This window comes from Bos grunniens, chromosome 9 (assembly GCF_055505025.1).
Source record: "Bos grunniens cultivar Pamir isolate PY7600 chromosome 9, Bosgru_T2T1.0, whole genome shotgun sequence".
NCBI lineage: Eukaryota > Metazoa > Chordata > Mammalia > Artiodactyla > Bovidae > Bos > Bos grunniens.
The window spans coordinates 37,238,298-37,262,997 of NC_141173.1; the positions used below are offsets into that span (position 1 = coordinate 37,238,298).

At 37.7% G+C, this 24,700-nt stretch overlaps 1 protein-coding gene across 7 annotated transcripts in view; it reads left to right on the forward strand.

Annotated features, from left to right (window-relative positions):
• HS3ST5 (heparan sulfate-glucosamine 3-sulfotransferase 5) overlaps positions 1–24,700 on the forward strand; it is a 298,567-nt gene that overhangs the window by 243,320 nt on the left and 30,547 nt on the right. For 2 of the 7 annotated variants that reach the window (XR_015132751.1, XR_015132753.1), the window contains one exon: positions 1–22,023. This exon is cut by the window's left edge and continues 13,649 nt beyond it. The exons of the other annotated variants lie outside the window; for them this stretch is intronic. The gene's annotated coding sequence lies outside the window, so the exon portion shown is untranslated. Of the gene's footprint in view, positions 22,024–24,700 lie in introns of those variants that run through there. 7 annotated transcript variants of the gene reach the window in all.

Sequence of the window (24,700 nt, forward strand, 5' to 3'; positions counted from 1 at the left end):
TTCATTTACTACTATTTGCCAAGAAGTTGTAGTCTAATGGGTAGTGAAAGTGGAGAAAATAAGAAAACAGTGGATGGTACGAAACCCAGAAGGAAAGGTCAATAAAACTGCTTGAAAAAGGCAGTCATTAAGTTGAATTAAGCAGTTAGTGAACTTCATGATGGGAGAGTTGGTTGGGTCAGTGGTGGGGGAAATGAAGTTGTGGATAAAAGAGCAGAAGTTTAAGTAGCTCTGCATGGTAAGAGGATGGCGGAGGAGGAGGGAAGTAGGGTAAGATGGCTAGAGAGGTGAACAAATGTTCAACCTTGAAAGACCTGAACAGCTTGCTAAGAAATTTCAACTTTGTCCTTAATACTATTGGAACCAGTAATGAATCTGACCAAATTAGAAAGGTCTGTGGTTCAGATGGGTTAAGGAACTTGGTAGGCTTGTCAGCCGACTTGGAAACATTCAAAACGGTTGTCAGTGAAATCCAAGCAAGAAACAACCAAGTAAAGAGAGGTTATGGTCTTTGCTGCATGTCATTTAGCTCACACATGGGCAAATCAGAGACTAGGACTCACGTCCTAATTCCTAGGCTGCTGTTGTTTTCCCATCTCACAGTGCTTTCCCACCTTCAGCATTTTCTTTCTTTAGAGAATTCTATTCCTTTTTGAATGTGTGCTAGGATGCTAGAATGTTTTTTCAGGTAATCTCATTGCTAGAACTAAATATATATCATGGTGATGTTAACGTTCAGACGCTTCTCACTAGCAATTCCATCAATGTGATACTATTTCGTTTTCTTCTGAGAATACTAAAGCTATTTTTACTTCTGTGGGTAAAAATAAAGATGCCCTAGATTTCTCCAGCTAAATACTTCAAACTTTAAGCTTTGAGTTTTATTTATATTTTAGTTTGGAGAATAAAGTAAAGCAGTTATTTTATTTTATTCTTTAGTATCAAAAAATAGTGGCTCACTGTTAATGAGAATTGTAGGGCTGATTCCACTGCAGTGATAAGTTCAGAGCATAAAAGATCATATATCAACATGACCTCACTAACCTTCTCTGTACTAAATGACAAACTGCTAGAAATAGCCTTTGGATCAGGTCACGGACACACTAAAATACTTACCCTTCACCACAGAACTCTGTTGAACTCTATCTATCATTTACCACCTTCGATCACAGAAGCCTGCTTCAAGGCTAAACAGAATTTCAAACAAAGTATAAAAGGAGAGATAACTACCTTTGAATAGTTCAACATCTGATTTGATTGAGCATCTCTTTGAACTTTTGAAATAATGTGGGGAAAGATCACAACAGTTCCACTATGGTTTTTGCATTTATTGAAGGATTGTGCTATAAGGGGAAGAACAGGATTTTAGAGTCAGTGGATTCTTCCTGGTGTCTCTGCCTCACTTTCCTGTCCCATAAGAGGTTAACATTTTATCTTTGCTCTCATGATGTTATTATTCTTTTCTTAACAGCAGAACCAGTCTCAGCTAATAGTGAATTGGTTAAGCTTTTTATGAGAATAGTGTTATTCACCTGAGGGGTTCTACAGTTGCCAGTTTCATGTTATACACCCTTATTGCACCTACTTCATCCCCATCTTCAAATAAATGTCATTATTCCTTGTTCTGAATGTGTCTGTAAGTGACTATCTTCAGGGAAATTATTATACATTTTATCATTCTAATATTCATGTGTTATTTTCATGTATTTTTCATGTGTGGGAGAAATAAATATTTAGGAAGGCATGAAATCCTTAACAAGTTAGTGAAAGTGTTTGTTGCTCAGTCGTATTCGACTCTTTGTGACCCCGTGGGCTATAACCCACCAGGCTCCTCTGTTCATGGGATTCTACAGCAAGAATACTGGAGTGGGTTGCCATTCCCTTTTCCAGAGGATCTTCGCAACCAAGGGCTCAAACCCAGGTTTCTCACATTGCAGGTGGATTCTTTACTGTCTGAGTCATCAGGAAAGCCTGTCGATGGGTAATTACGAGACTTTACATTAGACACAGCATTTATGCATTTGACTTTCAGACAGGCACTATGACTAACTGGAGCAACAGATGGAACCGTACGGACCCCGTCCTCACATTTATAAAGCTTACAAGGTAATAGCAAAGATGATTGGCTGAATAAATGAATGATCTTTGTTTTCACATAATCTTTTAACACAAAAAGAGTATATTTTCCTAGGGCAGAGCTAAATTACAACAAAAGAACTAATTAATAGAATTTTTTTCTGTATACACGGAATACTTTTATTGTTTTAAACCAGAAACAAAAAGGACTGTCTCTTATAGTTTTAACTTTAGCTTCCTCCCTAAAGTTTTTGCCACCCCCTTAATGTTAACCACTTCATTTATATATTATACTATGATTGATTCAGTCAAGAAAAACAGAAATCAAAGCATGGATATTGTACCAGTCAGAAAAATACATGTATCACAACAAAATAGACTTATTACCCTCACACAATCAGATTTTCAAAAAGCAATCTTCTAAGTGAGAAAATGTGTACCTTAATATAATGCCAAGTGATACACTGAAAGTTTACAACATTCCTGTTTGTGCAGCCCATGATATAGGAGATCAATTTATTATGGAGTTTCATTGCATCGTCAGCAGTTAAGCTTTTGAATGGTCTCACTGGATCTTCCACAGCTAAGCCTCTACTGAAAAGCTCTTAAGAGTTTATGCCATCACCATTGAAGAAACTTCAGTAACATTCTATTTTGTAAATCAGAAAGGGGAATGATTATTCCTCTGCTCATAGCTAACATAACAGCATGATGGATAAGGTAGAATGTGGACATTGTTGTTAGGCATGGAGGAAAGGAAAGTCCCAGGAAGGTAAGTAACATTCCTAACTCCACTGAAAATCCATCAATGAGTCAAACTATTCATAGAGAACCTGCTATGTCCTTGGTACTGTAGTGATTTAAAGAACTATACATTGTTTCTAGCATCATGATTATTCCATTCCAATCTGAGAAATCAAACCAATGCATAAGCAAAAAATGCAGAGACAGCCCCAAACCGTTCATCACTGCAGTGATAGAATAAAAATTAAAATACAGATGCCTACAGGTATAAGTTGTTCATTTGAAATACATGTTATTGTCATCAGTCCTGTCCCAGAATCAACAGGATAAAGGTGGGTGCTGCCACTGCCTGGACTGTTTTCTAATGATGCCAACTTTGGCCAGAACTATCACAAGTCACAGGAATGCTATTTTCATACTACTTTCAAGGACAAGTAAATGATCACATGAAAAAGACTTTGGCTTGCCCAAATCTTCCTTCCACCAAGTTGACTCAGTAGTGGAATTTAGTATGTAAGAATTAGTCATAAAACTTCACTGAAAGAGTATATGCCTTGTGTGTATTCTGATGGAGCCATGCAGACAATAAGTGAATAATGGAATGAATATGTTTAGGTACTGATACATGCTATGAAGAAAGTTTTTTTTTTTCTTTTAACCAGCAATGTAACATAACAACCTTAGGTTTGATTGGATAGGGCCATTGAAGCCATATTAAAAGAGGTGACATCTGAATTGAGACATCAATAAGGAGAAGACAGTTATCTAGTCAGTGACGTGGAGGAAGATCAATTCAAGCAAAAGCAAAGGCCCTGAAGTAGGAACAGATCTTTTCATTTGTGAAACAGAAGACAAAAGAGAGGAGAAGAAGGTCAGCATGACTAAAGTAAACAGAAAGAGGAGTTGTAGAAAGTGAGATGGAAAAGTAGACATGTCCAATGATATACATTTTTATACCCTATAGTAAAGCCTGGAATTTTTACTTTTGAAGTGGAGAGATTTTTGAAGATGGTAAGTCAGGAAGTAGTTAAATCTAAGCTTCACTTTAGAAAACAATCCCTAAGTCTGTGAGTAGTAGAAAGTGAAGACAGGGATGTTATAGCCTACATCCAGGTGAGTGATGAAGGGGAAACTGGACTGAGCCTTAACAGTAGAAATGAGAGAAGTCACTGGACTCAGGACATACAAAAATTACTTGTACATTTGGAAGTGGCATGTGAGTGAAAAAAGTGCAATTAAGACTTCTACATGGAAAAAAAAAAAAGACTTCTACATGTTTTCCGCGAGCTGAGTTAATGCTCTTGCCATTAAGGTGGTCCCTGAAAAATTAAGAGGGAAGGGATCTAGGGCTCAGTAAGAGAGATTAGCTTTTGATTGGCTCACAGACAGTTCATCCAGTACATGTGGAAGGCAGGATGCATATGCATTGAGTTGCAATAGCAATGAAAGCAGATTAGAGAAATGGTGGGAAGATGCTGTATTACCCTAACTGTAATCAGTTTTCTATGAAAAAATAAGCACTAGCTGAGAGTAAATTGAGGAAAGGTGGTGTCAGAGATCTGAGGAAAGCAAAGGTAAGAAATAATCACCTTGGAAAGGGAGAAAGTGAATTTGTAAAAAAAGAGATTGTGCTAAGATTGATTGGAAATATCAAGAGGTCAATGTGATATCTCATCATATTTGAAGGGAGGCCAGTTAGCAAGGTTGTGTAATTATTCCAGTGATCAGCTCTGTGGGTGCTGGCCAGCAGTATGTAGATCATTGCGTTTAATTGCGGGTATTAGTTTGCTATTGCTGCTCCAACATACCACAAAAAACAGTTATTGTCTTATTTTGCTTGAGGTACAAAAACGGATCAAAATGGGTCAAAAATGGGTCTCATTTGGCTAAATTTGAGATGTCCAAAAGACTTCATGCCTTCTGGAGACTCCAGGGGAGAATCCGTTTTCTTTGCCTTTTCCAGCTTCTAGAGTGCACTTCTTGGCTCACTGCTCCCTTCCATCTTTAAAGTCAGCATCCAGCTTGTCAGTTTCTCATGCTCCCAACTCTCCGCTTCTCCCTCTTTGCTCGGTGTGCCCACCCAGATAACGCAGGATGAGCCTCCATCTCAAGTTCCACTATTAGCAGCATTCATTCCATCTACAACTTGGCCATACACTCTAACAAATTCACACCTTCAGGGATTAGGTTGTAGACATCTCTGAGGAGCCATTATTCTGCCTAACACTATATCAGTCTGTTTAGGCTGCCATTATAAAGAACCATAGACTAAATGGCTTAAACAACAGAAATTTACTTCTCACAGTGCTGGAAGCTGAAAGTCTGAGATCAGGGTGCCAGCATGGTCAGTTTCAGGTGAGAACATTCTTCCTGACTTACAAATAGCTGCCTTCTCACTGTGTTTTCATGTGGAAGATTGAGAGAAAAAGAGAGCAACAGAGAGGGGTAGCAGGTAAGGAGCTTTGATGTTTCTTATAAAAACACTGATCTGTGGGTTCAGGGCCCCACCCTTATGACTACATTTATCCTTAATTACCTCCTTATAGGCACTGTCTCCAATATAGTCACATTGGGGTTGGAACTTCAAAGCATGAATTTGTATGAGGGGAACACAATTCAGTCTATCACATACTCCATGGTTGGAGTTTTGACAGGTGAAGTATAATGAATAAAAGGGAGGTGGTGAGAAACTTGAGTGTTTTCAAGGAATAGTTATACAGCTGACCCATAGAGTCCAAACTGTAAGTATAGAGTGAGAGTGTGAGAAGGATGGTTAGAAGGACTCAAAATTGTAATTTCTGGTAATGGTGGATCCCAGTAAGTTCAGGAAGTTTCTGGAGTAAGAAGACTAGAATCAGTAAGCTGGAAGAATAGGAGGTAATGGTTAGAGGTCAAGAGATTTTTTAAATGGGGTTTCAGAGGCTTGGGGTTATTGGAAATGGCCAGATTTAAGAGTTTTGAAACTGAAGAACACAAATAAACTAATAACAAGTCATTTTCCTCCAAAGTAAGTCAGATACCTACTGCTGACCTCACGGAGATAGTATGGTTCCAGGGTATTTTTTTTTTTTTTTTTTTTTTAAGAATGAGTGCAGTGTATCCATTTTGAAAAGTTTGCCATTCTGTTCCTGGCCCCTGGACCTGTCTGGAGGAAGGCCTTCCTTCAGCCTGAGCTGGGAGCATGGACATGGATTTCTATCACCAAGGGAATCAGGACCCAGGAGACATATGTTCTGTGTGGGGAGGATATCCAGTGTATTCAGGGGCTAGTAAATGACTTAGAAAATTATATGTAACTGCTCCCACTAAAGTTGGCAGTGTTATTTGGGATGTCTTCTATGGTACCTAGGGAACATTTTGTACCTAATTTGCTAAGGATATTTCTATTTTGAACTTAAAACTGTTTCACGCTTTATTTTGCAATACAAATATGGGTCATTTCATTGCAGTGTTCATTGAAAGATTCTCTCTAGTGTACTATGCCCAGAAAGTATTGAATTAGTTCTGCTCTATTGAAATCAATACAAAATTGTCTGAGGAGTGCACAGCTTCCATGTCGCATTATTAAACTATCATTGTTTTCTTCCAGGTCTATGCGTATAATTTTTTTCCAAAACATTATAAAATGAAAGCTCAGTGAAAACAAGAGGCCAGGTCTGCAAGTTCTCTGTAATTGGAGGGTGAATATGAGTTGGATGAGAAATCTACTGGATAAAATTAGAGAATAAATAGAAGGATACATTATGTGTTCTGAGGTCAATAACTAATTAAATGTAATTACTGTAATCATATTATTAGAAAATAAAGACTTGCCTTGTGCCTTTGGAGAGAGTTTAGAAACAAGTTTTTTACTGTTTAACTAGTTAGAAACTAGTAAACATCATGCACCTTTTAAATACATTACTAAAATCACAGATACAAGTACATTAAGGAATATACAAATACAAGTTTCAGTTTTTAAAAAAATGTGATTATTTTCATGACACTTCTAATAGGCTCACAGCTCATCTTACCACATGCCCTTTTTTTCATTCTCTCATATGCACCCTTCCTGCTTCCTGCAGCTTTTCAATTTTCTGAACATCCTGTGAAGCCCAGCTTTTTCCATAGAGATTTGTTTGACCCCAAGACCCCCATACTGCTCATTTCTGGCTTCCCTTTGGCCTGGGGTTAGTACCACTGTTTCCAAGCCAAATCGTCTCTGTTGACTAGTCTTAACATTTTACAATTTAACGTCCATAAGGACAAATTAAATCCTACAAAACCATCCTGGCCCTGGGCACAGAGTCAGGCTCAAAAGCGTGTTTACTGATTCAGTGAATAACTGGTGCGTGCCTCAATTCCCACCTGTCTCAGCCACTCCACCCGCCAGCTTGAGATTCACTTAGCGATGTCTGGTGACAGGCCAGGGGAACAACAGTGTATGGACTCTAGGCCACAGTTTCAGGTTTCGTAAACAATTGTATTTACTTTTAGACATAGTGAAGTAGTGGGAAAATGGCCCAGCTCTCCAATAAGCACTTATCTAGCAATAGGCCACTATGTAACAGGGTAAATGCTCTATATGTGTCTGCATACACAGACTGGGACACGACTGAAGCAACTTAGCAGCAGCAGCAGCAGACATGTAAACAGTATCACTATCGCCCACTGTTTCCAAGTCCCTGCCCTCAAGAAGCTGATAATAATTCTGGCTTGATGAAAGACATGGCATGTTGAGAGAAATTTTTGCTTATGCTTTCTATAATTCCTACTAAAATGTAAACATCATGAGGGCTTAGAATACTGACTATGTATTGTTCACTGTTGTAGCCTTAATAACTCACAGAAACCTGTACACAGTAGTCACTAAATACACTTAAGTTAATGCCAGATGCTTGTTAACATACAAGAGACTGGGCGTGAGAGGAAGGGCAGTCAGTACCGTCTGAGACTGCAAAGGCAGCACACGCGGCTCTAACCCAATGTATTATCAAAATCACTGAATCAGCAGCAGCCATGGATGCTTTCCTAAGAGAGAAGGGAGCTACAAGGTCCAGAGATATCCAGTAAAACCAGGAATCAAGACCTGGATGACAAGGGAGGGGAAGAGAGGTATACCACAGTGGGAGAGTTGATGCCCATTTGAACCAAGTTTGAATTAAGGCTGGCCCTGGATTTTTTCAGGGAAGTCTGTTTAATCCCTGGGCTTCCCTTGTGGCTCAGATGGTAAAAAATCTGCCTTGCAATGTGGGAGACCCGGGTTTGATCCCTGGGTCGGAAAGATCCCCTGGAGAAGGGAATGGCTACCCATTCCAGTATTCTTGCCTGGAGAATTCCATGGACAGAGGAGCCTGGTGGGCTTCAATCCATGGGGTCGCAAAGAATCGAACACAACTGAGCAACTAACATACACACATACATTTAATCCCTGGTTCCCCTAGATAGGCAGGTGGAGGTGAGCTTCCTCTGTCAAAACTGGCTCCTGAACAGGAGTCAGAGTGGATCTATAGGTAGAGCCTCTAAAAGATTCCACTCTGAGTAAAACAAGGAACCCTTAATAATCAGCAATTTCATCTCTTGGTATGAAAAAGTAACATATTCATACAGGTAGACTAACATCTTCCACTTAAACATCTAATAGATAAAAGGATCAGTTCACTTAGGAGACAAGTACGGGAATACTGTATACATGATTAGTACCTTTAATGAAGTATAACTGACATATAATAAACTGCACATGTTCCAGAAAAACATCTATTTCTGCTTTATTGACTACGCCAAAGCCTTTGACTGTGTAGATCACAATAAACTGTGGAAAATTCTGAAAGAGATGGGAACACCTGACCACCTGACCTGCCTCTTGAGAAACCTGTATACAGGTCAGGAAGCAACAGTTAGAACTGGACATGGAACAACAGACTGGTTCCAAATACGAAAAGGACTATGTCAAGGCTGTATATTGTCACCCTGCTTATTTAACTTCTATCCAGAGTACATCATGAGAAACACTGGGCTGGAAGAAGCACAAGCTGGAATCAGGATTGCCAGGAGAAATATCAATAACCTCAGATATGCAGATGACACCATCCTTATGGCAGAAAGTGAAGAGGAACTAAAAAGCCTCTTGATGAAAGTGAAAGAGAAGAGTGGAAAAGCTAGCTTAAAGCTCAACATTCAGAAAACTAAGATTGTGGCATCTGGTCCCTTCACTTCATGGGAAATAGATGGGGAAACAGTGGAAATAGTGTCAGACTTTACTTTTCTGGGCTCCAAAATCACCACAGATGGTGATTGCAGCCATGAAATTAAAAGATGCTTACTCCTTGGAAGAAAAGTTATGACCAACCTAGATAGCATATTAAAAAGCAGAGACATTACTTTGCCAACAAAGGTTCATCTAGTCAAGGCTATGGTTTTTCCTGTGGTCATGTATGGATGTGAGAGTTGGACTGTGAAGAAAGCTGAGTGCCGAAGAATTGATGCTTTTGAACTGTGGTGTTAGAGAAGACTCTTGAGAGTCCCTTGGACTGCAAGGAGATCCAACCAGTCCATTCTAAAGGAGATCAGTCCTGGATATTCATTGGAAGGACTGATGCTAAAGCTGAAACTCCAATACTTTGGCCACTTCATGCAAAGAGTTGACTCATTGGAAAAGACCCTGATGCTGGGAGGGATTGGGGGCAGGAGGAGAAGGGGATGACAGAGGATGAGATGGCTTGATGGCATCACCGACTCGATGGACGAATTTGAGTGAACTCCAGGAGTTGGTGATGGACAGGGAGGCCTGGTGTGCTACAATTCATGGGGTCACAAAGAGTCAAACATGACTGAGCGACTGAACTGAACTGAAACTGCACATATTTTAAGTGTAAAATCAGATGCTTCATTGTATGTCTATACCTGTGAAGGGGCTTCCCTGGTAGCTCAGCAGTAAAGAATCCCCCTACCAATGCAGGAGACCCAGGTTTGACCCCTGGGTCGGGAAGATCCCCTGAAGAAGGGAATGGCAACCCACTCCAGTATTCTTGCCTGGGAAATCCCATGGACAATGGAGCCTGATGGGATGCAGTCTATGGGGTCACCAAAGAGTCAGACAGGACTTAGCTACTAAAACAACATCACAGTCAAGAAAGTGAATATACCCCGCATGCACTGCCCCTCCCTACCCCCCCAAAAAATATATATCCTCATGGGTCTTTGTAATCCCTTTGTGCCAGTTACCTCTCAGCTGCAAATGCATTGCCTGCTAGATGAAAATGAACATGTCAGTAGAGGACGCTGGAGAAGTGTCACAGGAGGAAAAGGGTTTGCTTCTGGGTTCTGTTGCATGCTGTGGGCAGGCTTCCACAGCACATGCAAGGCCAGGCTTCCACAGTGCCTAGCAGCCCCCGTGGCCAGAAGCTTCCTCCAGCGCTCCCTCAGGCACTTTCATAGCTGAGTCCTGCAGTGAGACATTTCTGGGGAAGAGATTCCCCTGGCACTGTACACGATGGATCTCTGGCAAGTTGCACCAGCACTGCACTACAGCAACTTGCTTTGTTATCCAGTGAGCCAAAGCTGCACCTTTCCTAAGAAGGTCCATGTCTCAACCTGGAGGAGGGGAGGTGGCAGTGGGCCTTTACTCAGATGCTGTATCTCAGCATTTGGAGTGATACACACTTGATCTTAGCCAAGAGGTAGAGAAGCGGATATAGATAGCTATTTCTACGTTGCTATTGCTATAGAGTCCTTGTTAACCTTTTACTGGCCAACACTTGGTTACTCCAATCTCCTGGTATAATTAATAATTCTGTGCATTAAACTTTCTCTGTTTGAATTACTGTGTCCTTTCCTTCTCTTGATTAGACCCAGACTGAGTATCAGTCTATCTCACTTTCTATCTATACCTTCCTATATATCTATATGTCTGTTACCCTCCTAACCACTCCATTTCGCTACTCTTCCCTCAACCCAGGCAAATGCTGACCTGCTTTCTGTCGCTATAGATTAGAATTCATTTTCTAGAACTCTGTAGGAACCCAAAGATTTTGTCATATGTTTTCTTCTGTAAATTTTGTAATTTTAGATTGTACATTAGGTCTGAGATCCATTTTAAGTTAATGTTTGTATATGGTGCAAGAGATATGGAGCCAAGTTCTTTTTTGAATATAGATATCCAGTTGTTCCAGCTGGAAAATGATTTTTTTTTTACTTACTGAAAAAATGATTATTTTGTCCAGTAAATTGCTTTGTACCTTTGTCAAAAAGCGATTGTCCATATACATGTGGGTTTATTTCTGGACTCTTCTGTTCTATTGCTCTATTTGCCCATCTGTATACCAGTGCCACACTGAATTAACATAGCCCTACCTAGGATGAGCCTTGAAATCAGGTAATATTAGTCCTCCAACTTGGTTCTTATTTTTCACATTTGCTTTGGTTACTGTAAGCATTGTGGGTTTGGGTATGAATTTTAGAATTCCCTTGGAAATTTCTACCCAAAAAGAAGCATATTGAGATTTTTATTGGGATTAGGTTGAATTCATAAATCAATTTAAGGAGAATTGGAAGCTTCACAGTATTGGGTTTTCCACTGTGAACAAGGTATACCTCCCCATTTGTTATTGAGTCCTCTTTAATTTTCTTCAGCATTATAATTTTGGTGCACAGGTTTGCATATCTTTTGTCAAGTTTATTTTCTAAATACTCCATGAGTTTGGTATTATAATGGCGTTGAATTTTTTTTTTCTTTTTTTTTTTTTTGTCTTTTTTTTTTTTTTTTTAACCTTACATAATTGTATTAGTTTTGCCAAATATCAAAATGAATCCACCACAGGTATACATGTGTTCCCCATCATTGATCATTGCTGGTATAAAGAATTACAATAGATTTTTATAAGCTGAACTTGTGTTCTGCAACCTAAATTCACTTATTCTAGTGGCCTTTTTTATAAATTCCATCAGTCTTCCTCTGCAGATAATCGTGTCATCCATAAGAAAAGACAGCTGTTCCTCTACCTTTTCAGTCTGTCTCTTCTTTTCTTGCCTAGTTGGAATGGCCAGCTTCCTGTACAGTGATGAGTAGAAATGGTGAGGACAGACATCCTTGTCTCGTTCTTGATTTGGGGGTAAGGAGAAAGCATTAAATATTTCAGCGTAAAGTATAATGTTAGCTGAAGGTTGTTCATAGATAAACTTTATCAGGTTGAGAAAATTCCCTTCAATTCCTTGTTTGCTGAGAGTTTTCATCAGAAACAGACATTGGAGTTTTTCAAATGCCTTTATAACATCTACTGAGGTAATCATATGTGTTTTCTTTTTTAGTCGATTAATATGTAGTTATATTATTTGATTTTCAAATATTAAGCCAATCCATAATTCTTGGGATAAACCTCATTTGGTTGTGATGCATTTTTTAAATGTTTTTCCATTTTTCTTCTCAAAAAGGCAGGAATTGAAATTCATGGGAAGAAAAAAAAAAAAAACAAACTAGGAAAATATAACATTTCCTTCTTAATTCATTACTCCGTTTTAGTCAGTAATTTGAGCATTAGGGAAGATTATAACCTATGTTTGCTTCTCATTACCTCTCAATATAATTTCTAACACAAGTCTTTTTGTGCAATTTCTAGGATGTGTTTAATGGAATTATTTTTAATATGCCATCTGCTGGTCTTCTTATTTTAACACGACTAACAGAGACTAAGATTTGGTAAAACACATAACAACTTTATAGAATTTATATCTTACTTGGTAAATTTTCTCCAACAGAAATAATGTTAAGTAGTTTTTCCTCATTATTTTCTAGAAATAAATGATTGTATAGTTTCTCAGAACCTTATCTTGATTTACAATTTTTACATTGTATTTGACACTTCGTAATTACCATGAACAACTGAATTCTTCTATAAGCTTCAGTTGTATTCAGGCTAAACTGCAAGTCTAACTAGCAAGGAATTTTTGTCAAAAGAGAAATTTTAACTCCATCCTGAATATTCTCCTGTATTAATTGGACACCACTTCTGGGCAGTCATTTTATCTGTAGCCATCACAAATCAGGACATCATTTTTAATAGTATTTATTTATTTGTTCATTGGAGGAGGGGCATGCCATGTGGCAGGCAAGATCCTAGTTCCTGACCAGGGATCCAACCTGCTCCCCCTGCGATGAGTGCACAAAGCCTTAACCACTGGACCACCAGGGAAATCCCAGGACATCACTTCTATGTACCGCATACAAGAGGGAGTTCTAGATGATATGTTAAAAAGTGTGGATAGCTATCTAATATATTAGTTTTACTCTGTACTATTATTTATAGAAAATACAAATACAACATATAATGAGTGGCAAGGAGTACATGTATTTAAGTCTTTTTGGTTTTGTTGTTTATTCAGTTGAAAGAGAATTTAAGGAATGCTAGCTCAATACAGAGTTCTTAATAGTAGTTCTTAATTTGTTATCCCTCTACTAAATGATGGTATTTTATCATTTTATTCGATAGGTCTATTTTAACAGAGAGATGGCTACTCTTAGATTAGTCATATGATGAATGATAATGTAATTTGTTTCATTCAAGTAGGGAGAGTTCTTGCATTTCTGGGAATCCCATTATCCTTAAAACTTTGCCCTATTTTCATCTTTTCTTGAAATTATCTCCTTAGCTTAATTACAAGTGTAGTGTTTTCCCACAAGCAATGTAATATCTACTTACCCTAAACACCCCAAAGTCAAGAAAATTTAGTGTTAAGTAAAATTGATTCATTCTGTTTGGATCGAAAGCAACATTACAGCTTACTGGTTAATCAATGTAAATTTTGCTAATGTCAGAAGGACTCAAGTCCATTGTAAAAGAACATGTGTGCAACCTATTTCGTGAAACTGTATCTTCCATGCACTGTTAATTTGACCTCACTAATATAGTTTTGTGTGACAAAAAGGAATATTTCATCAAAATATGCTACTTGTTTTGCATGGAATGTGTCCCGATAATGAAAGAGATTTGTGCTATATTGTGTGGAAACATTTGTTGACATAGCAAACTGCCTGAGCTGTTCGTGTCAAAGCTGATCAGCTAGTGATTATAGCAAATATATATATATATATTTGCTATAAATATATATATATATAAATATATGTATAAATTATATATAGTGATTATAGCTAGTGATTATATATAGAGTTCATCCTAAGCAAAACCAGAACAATAATGATCAAACCAATGGGTCCACACTCTTCACCAAATTTAATTCTTGAAAATTGTTTCTAAGCTGACAGTAATATTTTTCCACAGGGGTATTATGTTATTGTGGTTCCATTTCCTGATTGAATGAATAAAAAACATAAGCAATATTATATCATAACATATAAATTTTGTTCAGATCACATAGGAAAATGATGCTGCCCTTTGTATACAACAGAACAAATGGACTAATTATGAATCCCTCAAGGAGGTTAAAAATCATACTTTACAGTACCAAACAGTACAACTCTACTATGTGGTAACTAACCTAAAGTAGGGTACTATCTAAGACAAGCTTTAGTTAAAAGTTTACTAAAATTTATTTGGCTTAAAATTTAAGAGGACATTTGAGAAATGTTGTGGCTTTGTCAACTCTCCTAAAGCTATCCATTGACATTCGGGGGTCTGCTTTCTATTTCCTAATGTATTTTCCCCTTTGCTAAGTAAAAGTTTTCATTCGTAATTATTTTGTTGACTTCAAAATCAAAATCACTGGCCTCAACATAATGAGCCACATAATGAGCTATGAGAGTGGTTTATTCTTCACTGAGGCCACAAAAAAAATTCACCAGGTCATCATCACAATCTTTTTTTTTTTCCTTTTTCCACAGAGCTTTGACAGTGCTCTTAGGAAATGCAAAGATAAGAGGTATTCCTGAGCACAAGTACTTGCTCCAAAATCTGTCCAGGTTTTAAGTGAATGGATAAAGGGTGTCCAAAACTGAAGTTTTAATTAAGCGTGAATTGAGGAGCATGGTATTCAAGCCACCAGAAGGAGTCCTGTGACATACACTCAGTCCTTGGGTAACCTGGACCAAAACGTATTCTTTTCCTTTGTGCTTTGTCCCATATGCTAGTTATTTAAAACTTTCCTAGGAGAAGTTAAAAAAAAAAAAAATCAGATCAGCCTTCAGGAAGCTGCATTAACTTTTCAAGACCAGCACCTGCATATTTCATGCCTAACAGATAGCTGGACAAAACCTAGTGAAGTGCCAGAATAAAATTAGCTCTGCCCACGTGGTGCCGAAAGTAGTTTTTGAGATGAGGTTAAGTGTAGGATTCTGCAAGGTCCAAGAGAGTCTAGGCAACTAGGGCTGGTCCTGAAAACCTTGAAACTGAATAGATTTGAAAAAAATACAAAGAGCAAGATGGCTGGTGGGGACCTGACCAGGGGTGCAAAGCACCACTGATGTAAACACATACTGATTCGTAGAAAACGAGACGATAACTGTGGATTTGTCTCTCTGGAAATACAACTTTAACGTATAATTAGTCAACAGGTGTGCAGGGTCTTTGGGGAAATCTGAATGCACATAGTCCCCTGGCTTTTGGTATTTTTATCTACACCACATAATGTAGGTAGCAGAGGAAATGAGTTCAATTCCAAGCTCTGTCACTTGCGTGTCATAGGATTTTTATAGCTTATAAAAACCCCTGTGGTTTAAACACGTTCAAAATGAAAGCCAATACTTTTCCCTTTTGGATCTCAGGATCATTTTAAGTATCAAATGAGACACAATATGTAGGAGTGCTTTGAAAGTTAGAGCACTAGATAAGATGTTACCAATATAGTCAATCAACAAGTGAGGAATTGCCGACGGTTTTCCAAAGTCAGCTGAACTCTTAAGAGCTGTGGTTCTCAAAGTTCAACCGTTTGTAGTCAGTTTCCATAAGTTTTCCCATATCCTACCACCTATACTATTATTTACTTAATATTTTTTCAATAAATTAGCTCACATTTTTTTCTTTTGTGCGTACTGAAATCTCATCGTAAAAGTAATATTCATAAAATCAGAGGCTGAAGTGATTCTTATATAATTGCAATACATATTAAATGTATACTTATTAAAATTCTTTAAAGTTCTCTATATCATGCTTCAGTAAATATTGCTAAAGAAGAGTGCCTTAAAATTCAGGAACAGAGTCAGAAATGGAAGACATCAAAGGTTTTGGAAATTATTTTATCCTTTTTCAGATATAATTACTCTTCTCCCAAAACGTGCACTGCTGCTTTTTAACTTTAGATGACTTGGAATTTTATTATGAAATGCCTTTACAATAACTAAAGTCATCTGGAACTATGGAGTCCCAAGAGAAATGTGCGTTTGAGGCTTTAAAAACCTGTCTTGGTCCACCAACTTCTGTCTACCAGGGCAAATACACACTGGCACATGCTGCACTTTAGAAAGGGGGGCTTTTCTGAAATGCATGCTTGTGAAGCCAGATTTTAAATTTCTTATACAGTCATAGCTGTAGCTTGACATGTTGACATTATGATGTAATTTTAATGATAGAGTTTGAAACAAGGCTATATTGTGTGACTTTTTGGCACAAGCATTCGATCCAATAAATTGAGCATTCTAAAAGGAGAAACAAAGACCATGTAAATCCCTTCAGACCAGAGTGCCTCACTCTTGCTTCCTAGGGTATAATTACTGCCATCAAGGTTTATTACCACTTTTCAAGTTTCCCAGGTCTGCGCCCTCCTCCATCACTGCAAGATTCTTCCTAGGCACCTAAGGCAGATGGGACCTGTCATGGTCATGTCCAAAACGTCTGGAATACCACTTCTCTTGCTCTGAAGGTTGCTGATGGGAAGATGAACAGCAACAGGAGCCTCCAGACCTACAGATTTGCTCCCATTTCAGCACTGAAAGTAGAGATTCTAGAAGCAGTCTATGTTCCGGAATGCCAAAGTCCTAAGGTCGAATGGACCATATGCAACTATTCCTAAGTCAGAAGTTCAATGACATACACCAGAATTAGTAGACAGAGGAGGAGATGCTACAGTAAATACATAGTCTTTTTTTACTGATGTTATTTTTGTAGCCTTTGATACACCCAGAGACACTGAAAATCACCAAAATGGGGACTCCATGTGCATCGTTCTTCAAGTTGATTTTACCACATAATCTTTTTCTTAGGGAGTAACTGAGGAAACTAGTGTCCCAGGGGGCACTGCTCTTAAAAGATAATCTTGCTGTTTGTGGATAAGATAAAATATAATGCAATATAATATAGGAGGTTAGCTTTCCATGTATTTTAAAAATGTTACTTTTGTGCTTTGGAATTGCCCTAGATAAGTTGTCAACTTTTGTAAATCTGTTTATTCAGCTTAGTAACCTCTTTGTGGTTTCTAAATAATATAAGAATTTGATCATTATTTAGAAATCTGAATAACTGCAGTAAAGGAAGTAACTATTACACTTAATTGAGACTACAAAATGCTGCAGAGGTTGCCAGTCTCACATGGCACCAGACCTTACTGAATTTTCATGACAGCTTAAAGAAAAGAAAGAAAAAGAATTCACTTTCAAAATTTAGATAAAACACTTTTTGCCAGTTGCTAGTAACCATGAATATGATTTTGTTTATAGAAAGGCACAGATTAACTGTTTCAGTCCAAATGCTATGACTCTTAGCTAGCACTTTAAATTTAAACAAATCTTACTCTCCATCTTGTCTGGAGACCTTACCTACAAAGTGATAAGGCCTGTAATGACTGACTGGCATGATGTCAACTTTAGAATCATACACTGTATATGTTTTGAAACTAAATATTTCTTTTTCCCATTGACTCTTGACCCCCTTAGAACAACTGTCGCCTTCTTCAAATGCTTTCACTAAGTAAAAAGTCAATTGGCCGTAAGCGGTGATGAAGAAGTGTCATGTGATTAATGCTGCAGTTTAGGCTGTTGTGATTAGTCACAGGAAAAACAGTTAAACTTCCTCCCCAAGAAACATGGTACGTTAACAGCAAATGGCCTGCCTGAGCCTGATAGGAATAAAGAGTTGGGCAGTGTTAAAAGCTGCCTATTGATTTGTGCCCTGACTGAAAGCCATGCGTTGATGTAAATGAAAATGTGTCAAGAGTTGATATTGATTTTTTTTTAAGTCAGACCATCTCTGGGGAAATACTGCTAGCCATACTACTGCTCTTGTCTATGAGTGAAATAAGGTTCCTTTCCACAAGACTACACATGTCCAGACATCAAATTTTCCTCTTTAACTGAGGTGTGGTAGGATGCTAGTCCATCATCTGCAATCTCTGCTGGGAAAAAAAAAATGGCCCAGAGTCTCTAGACCCAGGAATAAAATGAAAAAGAATATTAAGTTTAAGAGGGATTTGTATGTGGAAAGAAGTAGATCCATGCCACCTACCTACCAACTGGCCTGCTGTATATGGGTCACGAGACACACATACAAACCGGCTAGAAATTTCCAGCACATGTGTTCCAGGAAAAATTATTTCAGAAAGATGTTTATTTTTAGAAAATCCTATTCAAAGATAACCATAACATACGATAGAAGGTGAAATATATTAGAATATAAACCACAAAGTTGGGGCCTTTCTTCTTCAGCCTGTAGGAGACTAGCCACATTTTCCCATCTTAGAAGTAATTTTCTGAGTTGTGCTTTATTCATAGGCCAGAGTGCTTGTAAATATTGATGAACAATTTAAGAAAAGGCCAACAGTCATAACAATCATTAAGCTTTGGGTCAAATCTGTGGGGTTTTCAGCTGCCTAAGTAAGGCTGCACTTCACAGTTCAGCTGGAACAAGGGATGGACTTTAATATTGGACAATTAGAATGGAAAATTACTATGGAAAAGGAGAGAGGTCGCCACCTGCCAATATAGGTGGATTATTTGGAATCAACTATTGGGATTAGAGAAATCCCTAATAAACTGATAAGGGAAAGGGTCATTCCCTCCATGGTAGTTTAGAGAGCTAAATCCACTTAGCTTGATTCGTTGGCGTCAGGCACAGGCACATAATAAAAACTCCACATTTCAAGTTGATTAGCTTTTTGTTGATTACTCAATGACCTTTGAGATATTCTAGATTTTTATTTTTATTTTTATTTTGCCCTTGAGATTAAATAAGAAAACAATGATCTGAAATATACCTTAAGGAAATGGAAATAATTATGATGAGATAATTCTTTACCGCATTAAAATTTAGGAATGTATAGCAAAAGCTGATCTATAGCTCTCAAAACAGGTATGACTTGCTGGAGCTGTAGTTTGACTAACAAACTAAGCTTATGGCTGATCCTCCAGAGTTTCCCTGAGGAGGTTACAAGAGCAACCCTTCTTGCAGCCTGGGAAACCAGTGCAGACCCAGAGATGTTTGCCTATGATGGTTCTAGGCATTGAATTACTTAGTCACTTTTCACCCTGAAATCAAAAAAATACACAGCTCTTGACTGTTCTGCCAACTGCCATTGCTTGTATTGTTATTTATCTTAGGATACATGTTGATTAAGTATCTCCAACAGGATAGTAAGTTTAATAAAGTCAGAGATCATGCATTATAGTTCATTGTGTTATCAGCAATGCATGACAGTTTAAGGAAAAAAATCTGTAAATACACATATATACATAAATATACACGATGCATGTAGAAGTGAAAGTTGCTCTGTCGTGTCCAACTTTTCACAACCCCATAGACTATACAGTCCATGGAATTCTCCAAGCCAGAATACTGGAGTGGGTAGCCTTTTCCTTCTCCAGGGGATCTTTCCAACCCAGGGATCAAACCCAGGTCTCCCGCAATGCAGGTGGATTCTTTACCACCTGAGCTATCAGGGAAGCCTAGATGCATGTGTGAATGCAAATATATATTAAATATATATATATTTAAATGAAAGATGAGTTAGCCAGACCTATGACATTGAATTACTTAGTCCCTTTTCACCCTGAAATCAAAAAAATACACAACCCCCAATGAATTTACACAGTTATTTATTCTAGGATAAGCTCAAATCAACTCAGAAAATATTACTCAGAATGAAAAATGCTTCTCTTTTCTTCTCATGGTTTATTCAGCTGCTTAATATATACATTCATTAAGTAATTCCTAGAGGCATTTCTCTCATGCTCAGGCATATAAAAATCATTTTCAAATATATATACTTAAGACAATGAAATGAAATGATTTGAGAGTAGCCATAAAGTCTGGAAACATGGATAATATTAATTTATAATCTATATGTAATATAATAACAACAAATCATTATACATTTGCTTATGTTTCCTGATTTAGCAGTCACCCAGAATTTTAAAATATGTGTCTAAAGGTATGCACTTAACAAATTAATTGATCTGATTTTTGACGTAAGTTATCAAATTGTAGAGTTTTGTGTGGTTGTTAAGTTTCAAGGAAAAAATTTTAGTGCAAGAATTGTCACAACCCAAACCTTCCAGGTTAAGCTTATAGTAACTTTATCTACTACCTTGAATATTTCAGTATGCTCTTCACTTGCTTAGTAAAAATCTGAGTCAGAAAGTATATGTTAGTATTTAATTCCATCCTTTCCTTTCCCAGTGGGTCTTGCTTTTTCTAGACTAGCAAAAGTGGCAGACAAGTAAATGATGTACAGAAGTTATGCATTTGTCTTTTGTTTGTAGGAAAGAAATAGAAAAAATGCACATGTATAAACCTAAAAATAAGAATGAATTATTTGACAGGCCACAAAATTTTGTTGCTGCTTTTCTTTTTTGTTCATTGGAGATGAAGTTAGTTTACAATCTGTATTTCAAATTTTAGTGAAGAACTAAAAGCCTGAAATGGGAAACAGATAAGAATGAGAATGTATACTATGATAAAAAGAAAAAGGAAGGGAAGATAGGGATAATTTTTCTCCCCTTTTCCATCTCTGACACTTACTAACCCATAAAACACTCCTGATTACTTCAAAGGATATTTTCCAAAGCACAAAATACACTTCAAGGATAGTTCGATGTGGAATTTTCAGATATTCATGCTACAACATTTGATGAGGATAGAAACAAATAAGAAATAATGGAATGCAATCCTTCGTATTTGGAACATATCTGAAACTGTGTGAAAACAAACATGAATCCAATATACTATATAAAGGATGCTAAATATCTACTTTTTCCTTTTCTAGTAATAATGCTTTGTATCATAAATATAATTTAATGTTACTGTGGAGAAATTTTTTAATAATTTTGGCATTTTATATGCCTGATAACAATAAATCAAATATAATCTAATATATAATAAAAGATACCTTTTCTCTTAAGTATATCTACACAGGACCAAGCCTTTCATAGATTTCTTAAACAGGTAATATATCAGTATTCACAACTTAAAATTTTATTCTGTATATTCTGTTGCATAGAGTTAAGCAATCTAATATCCAATTCCATATAAATCTATATGTCTATATCTACAGAGGTATATTTACTTCATATCAGTAAATAATGATCTATTGATATGAGAGAGTAATTCAGGTGATAAAAAATTTTTTCAGTATTTTCACTTTGTATTACTCAGAAAGAAAAGTAATCAGAAAACTAAATGAAATTCTTTTTTGCCCTTTTATTACACCAAAGAAATTGAGTTCAGTGAAGCACATTATGCCTTTCTCTTTTCAGGTGCCTATTTACATTTGCATTTCTAAATTATTTATCATAAATACATTCTTAACTCTAGCATATCTTAAAATAATAAAGTTCCATTTTTTCAGGCTTTATACAAAAATGCAAATGTTAAGTTACTAAGGAATATACTTTAAATTACAGAGCATTATTCTATTACCCCTGCTGTGATACTCAGGTCTTCCAACAATTTTGGAATATTAGGGAGCCCCCTAGTGGCACCTGTATTTCTAATAAATTCACAAACTTAAAGAATAGTTAGTTGTTTCCTTTGTTTTGTTTTGTTTTACTAATTACTTGGACCAGTTTTGGTACTTAAACATATTTTGTTGAATTTTTTCTCTCAGTTTTTAAAACCTAGTAGATTTCCTTTCATGTTCCACAAATGTTGAATATGTTTCTGACATCAAAAATATAATAATTCTCATCTCCAGTTATTCAAATGTCCAATTACTAAAATCTCTTTTCATTCTTTCTCATCTTGTGACCTTTCCAGTCATCTCAGAAACCGCCTGAAGACTGACCATGAAAAACATTGTCATGGGGAACAAAATTTCTATATTAAATTGTAAAAACATACATCTACCCTCATAGATATTGGTTTTAATACTATTGTAGTACAGAAGCATTTTCTATATTCTACTCCCATTTAGCCAAAGGAAGACATATGCAATGCAGAGACTGCACTATCAGTGCGACAGCCATATAACATGTTTAGAACTTTCTAACGTTACTTTTAAATATGGTAAAGATTTGGTGATAGCTGAAGCATGAGGTCCCCTTGGGCCAAGTGAGTAATTTGCAGGTGTTCTGATGCTTTTCCAACCAGATCCCCACAAAGCCTCTATTCTGGCCTGGGATGATCCTCCTTAACAGGTGAGAAAAGGCTTCCTGGGGGATTACAGCATGTCCACAGAATCTAAAAGGATGAGGTGAAATCAGTTTAAGAAATGATGGAGGAGAGCATTCCTCACAGTGAGAACAACTTAAACTGGAATGTAGAGGTGAAAATAGCATGACTTTGCCTTGGAACCTTTACTGTAAACTGCCAATATCACTGAAACACTGCGTGAGAGGTAGGAACACAGGAGACATCCAGAGAGGCAGCAGGGCCAGCCAGACCATGGAAGGCTCTGGGAGCTGTGCCAAGGGGTTTGAATTCATCTTGAACACCAGTGGACAGTCTTGCGAGATAGGCGGGTTTAGGTTTTAAAGAGTGAGTCTAGGAACAAAAGAGAGGATAAATTTGAGGGAGAATAAGATCCAAATCAGAGTGAAGTTCTGGTCCAGGGAGGAAGAGATGAGAGAAACAGAACAAGCCATAAAAGTGCCTCTGCAGTACAGTGAGGTCATTTCTGGGCCACTGATGTCCTGGGCGATGGTGGAACTAACTGAGGTCTGAGAAGAGGCCCTGGCACATGCTGCCTCAACTCAGCACCCCATCAATTCTGTCTTTTTGGTTATTTACCCCCTGCTCTTGGCCGTACTGCCACCTCCCTCCCTCTTTCTGAAAGGGAGCTCATGTGAGCATCCCATAGCCTTCAGGCCTGAAGAACATTTACTGGTTCTTCATAAAGTACTGGTTCTTTCAGCATTGGTTCTTCGGAGAGACATGGGTCATGGAGCCTAAATCTTAGTGCTCTGGAGGATGTAAAGCATGGAGGAGGAGAACTGGGTAGGAGGGAGGATCATGGGAGGTACAGAATGAGGAGATGCTAGATTCTGGGCATAAGGGCCGGGGAGAAGCCCAGAATGACTCCTAGGCTTCTGGAATGGTGACCACTAAGACAGGGTTTGTAGAGCCAATAAGACAAGGAATAAAGTGGACTGCATTAGTTTTCTAAGCTGTGTAAAAATCTCCTACAAACTTTAGCAGCTTCAAACAACACACATGTATTATCTCATCATTCCTTTGGGTCAGGAGCCTGGGCACAGCTTAGCTAGTCTTCGCCTCGGGGTCCCATAAGGCCGCAACCAAGGTGTCAGCCAGACACGTGTGTGACTCCTTGATTGTGCCGCTGTTGATTGCATTCAGTTTCTCTCAGCAGAGAGCCCATAGCAAGTTCCTTCTTCAAAGCCAAGTACAGAGATCTAAAGCAAGCTCGCTACAAGACAGTCTTATATAATGTAACAAAATCACAGAAGTGATACCCCATCATCTCTGACACATTCTAAGGATTAGATGCAAGTCGTAGGTCTTACCCATGTTCAAGGGGAGGCAATTATCTAAAGGCGTGAACATCAGGGGCCGGGGATCATGAGTGCTACCTTAACTGCCCACTACATGAGCCTTCTAAAAAAGTTTAAAAATGTGAAACTTCTGGTTATCTTTACTTTCAACTGTCAATTCAAAGAAATTCCATTATATTGTAACTTGGACCATTATCACACTAACTCAGGAGTATTCGAAATTTTATCCGGAAAATATCCACCATGGGGTGGAGGGGAAAGGAAGAGCTCAGTTCTTTCTGATCTTCAGTATCCATTCAAGAAAGGTTACATTATAAATTTTTTTATAAAAGCTTCTTCTTCAGAGTCTCAAATGTCTCTGAGAAATCTTTTCATCATTCCAATTGTAAAAGAGCAAAATCTAAGAACACTTCATACTAAATGACAATGCAATAAAAACATTGGATTGTCGCTAGTTGCTTTCCTATCCACTGTGAGGTTTCATTTGACATAAATATTTAGTGAAATATTAGAACTGACTTTAAATCCTTCCCTTGAGCATCTCTTGTTAACCACCACCGCCCCCCCTCCCTGCAAAAAATGAGAATTTTGAAAACTAGAGACAATCCTAAAACATCATGTATTATATCCAGCCTTTTTCCAAGTCCTAATGACCTTTTCTTCAAAATACCTGTTCTACTCACCCCTTTTTCTCCATTCACACAACCTATACTCCAGGGCAAGCTGTCAGTACCTCATGTCTGGATAAATCAGCATTAGTGCCTGCCTGGTGTCCTCAACTCTAGTATTTGTTGGAGGAGTCCTCAACTCCTCACTCTGTTGGTCCTATTCAAGGTCAAATGTTTTTCTACATAAACAGCTTTTAACAAATAGTTAACTGTTTCAGTCTTTTGTGCTGCTGCTCTATTTCCTATTCTACCATCTGGTAATGGACAGGGAGGCCTGGGGTCGCAAAGAGTCGGACACGACTGAGCGACTGAACTGAACTGAACTGAACTGATACACATCCACATCAGGCTTTTTAGAAGATCTATCAGTTCATATATATTCCATTCAATCTCACTTCCATTCTTTAGTACA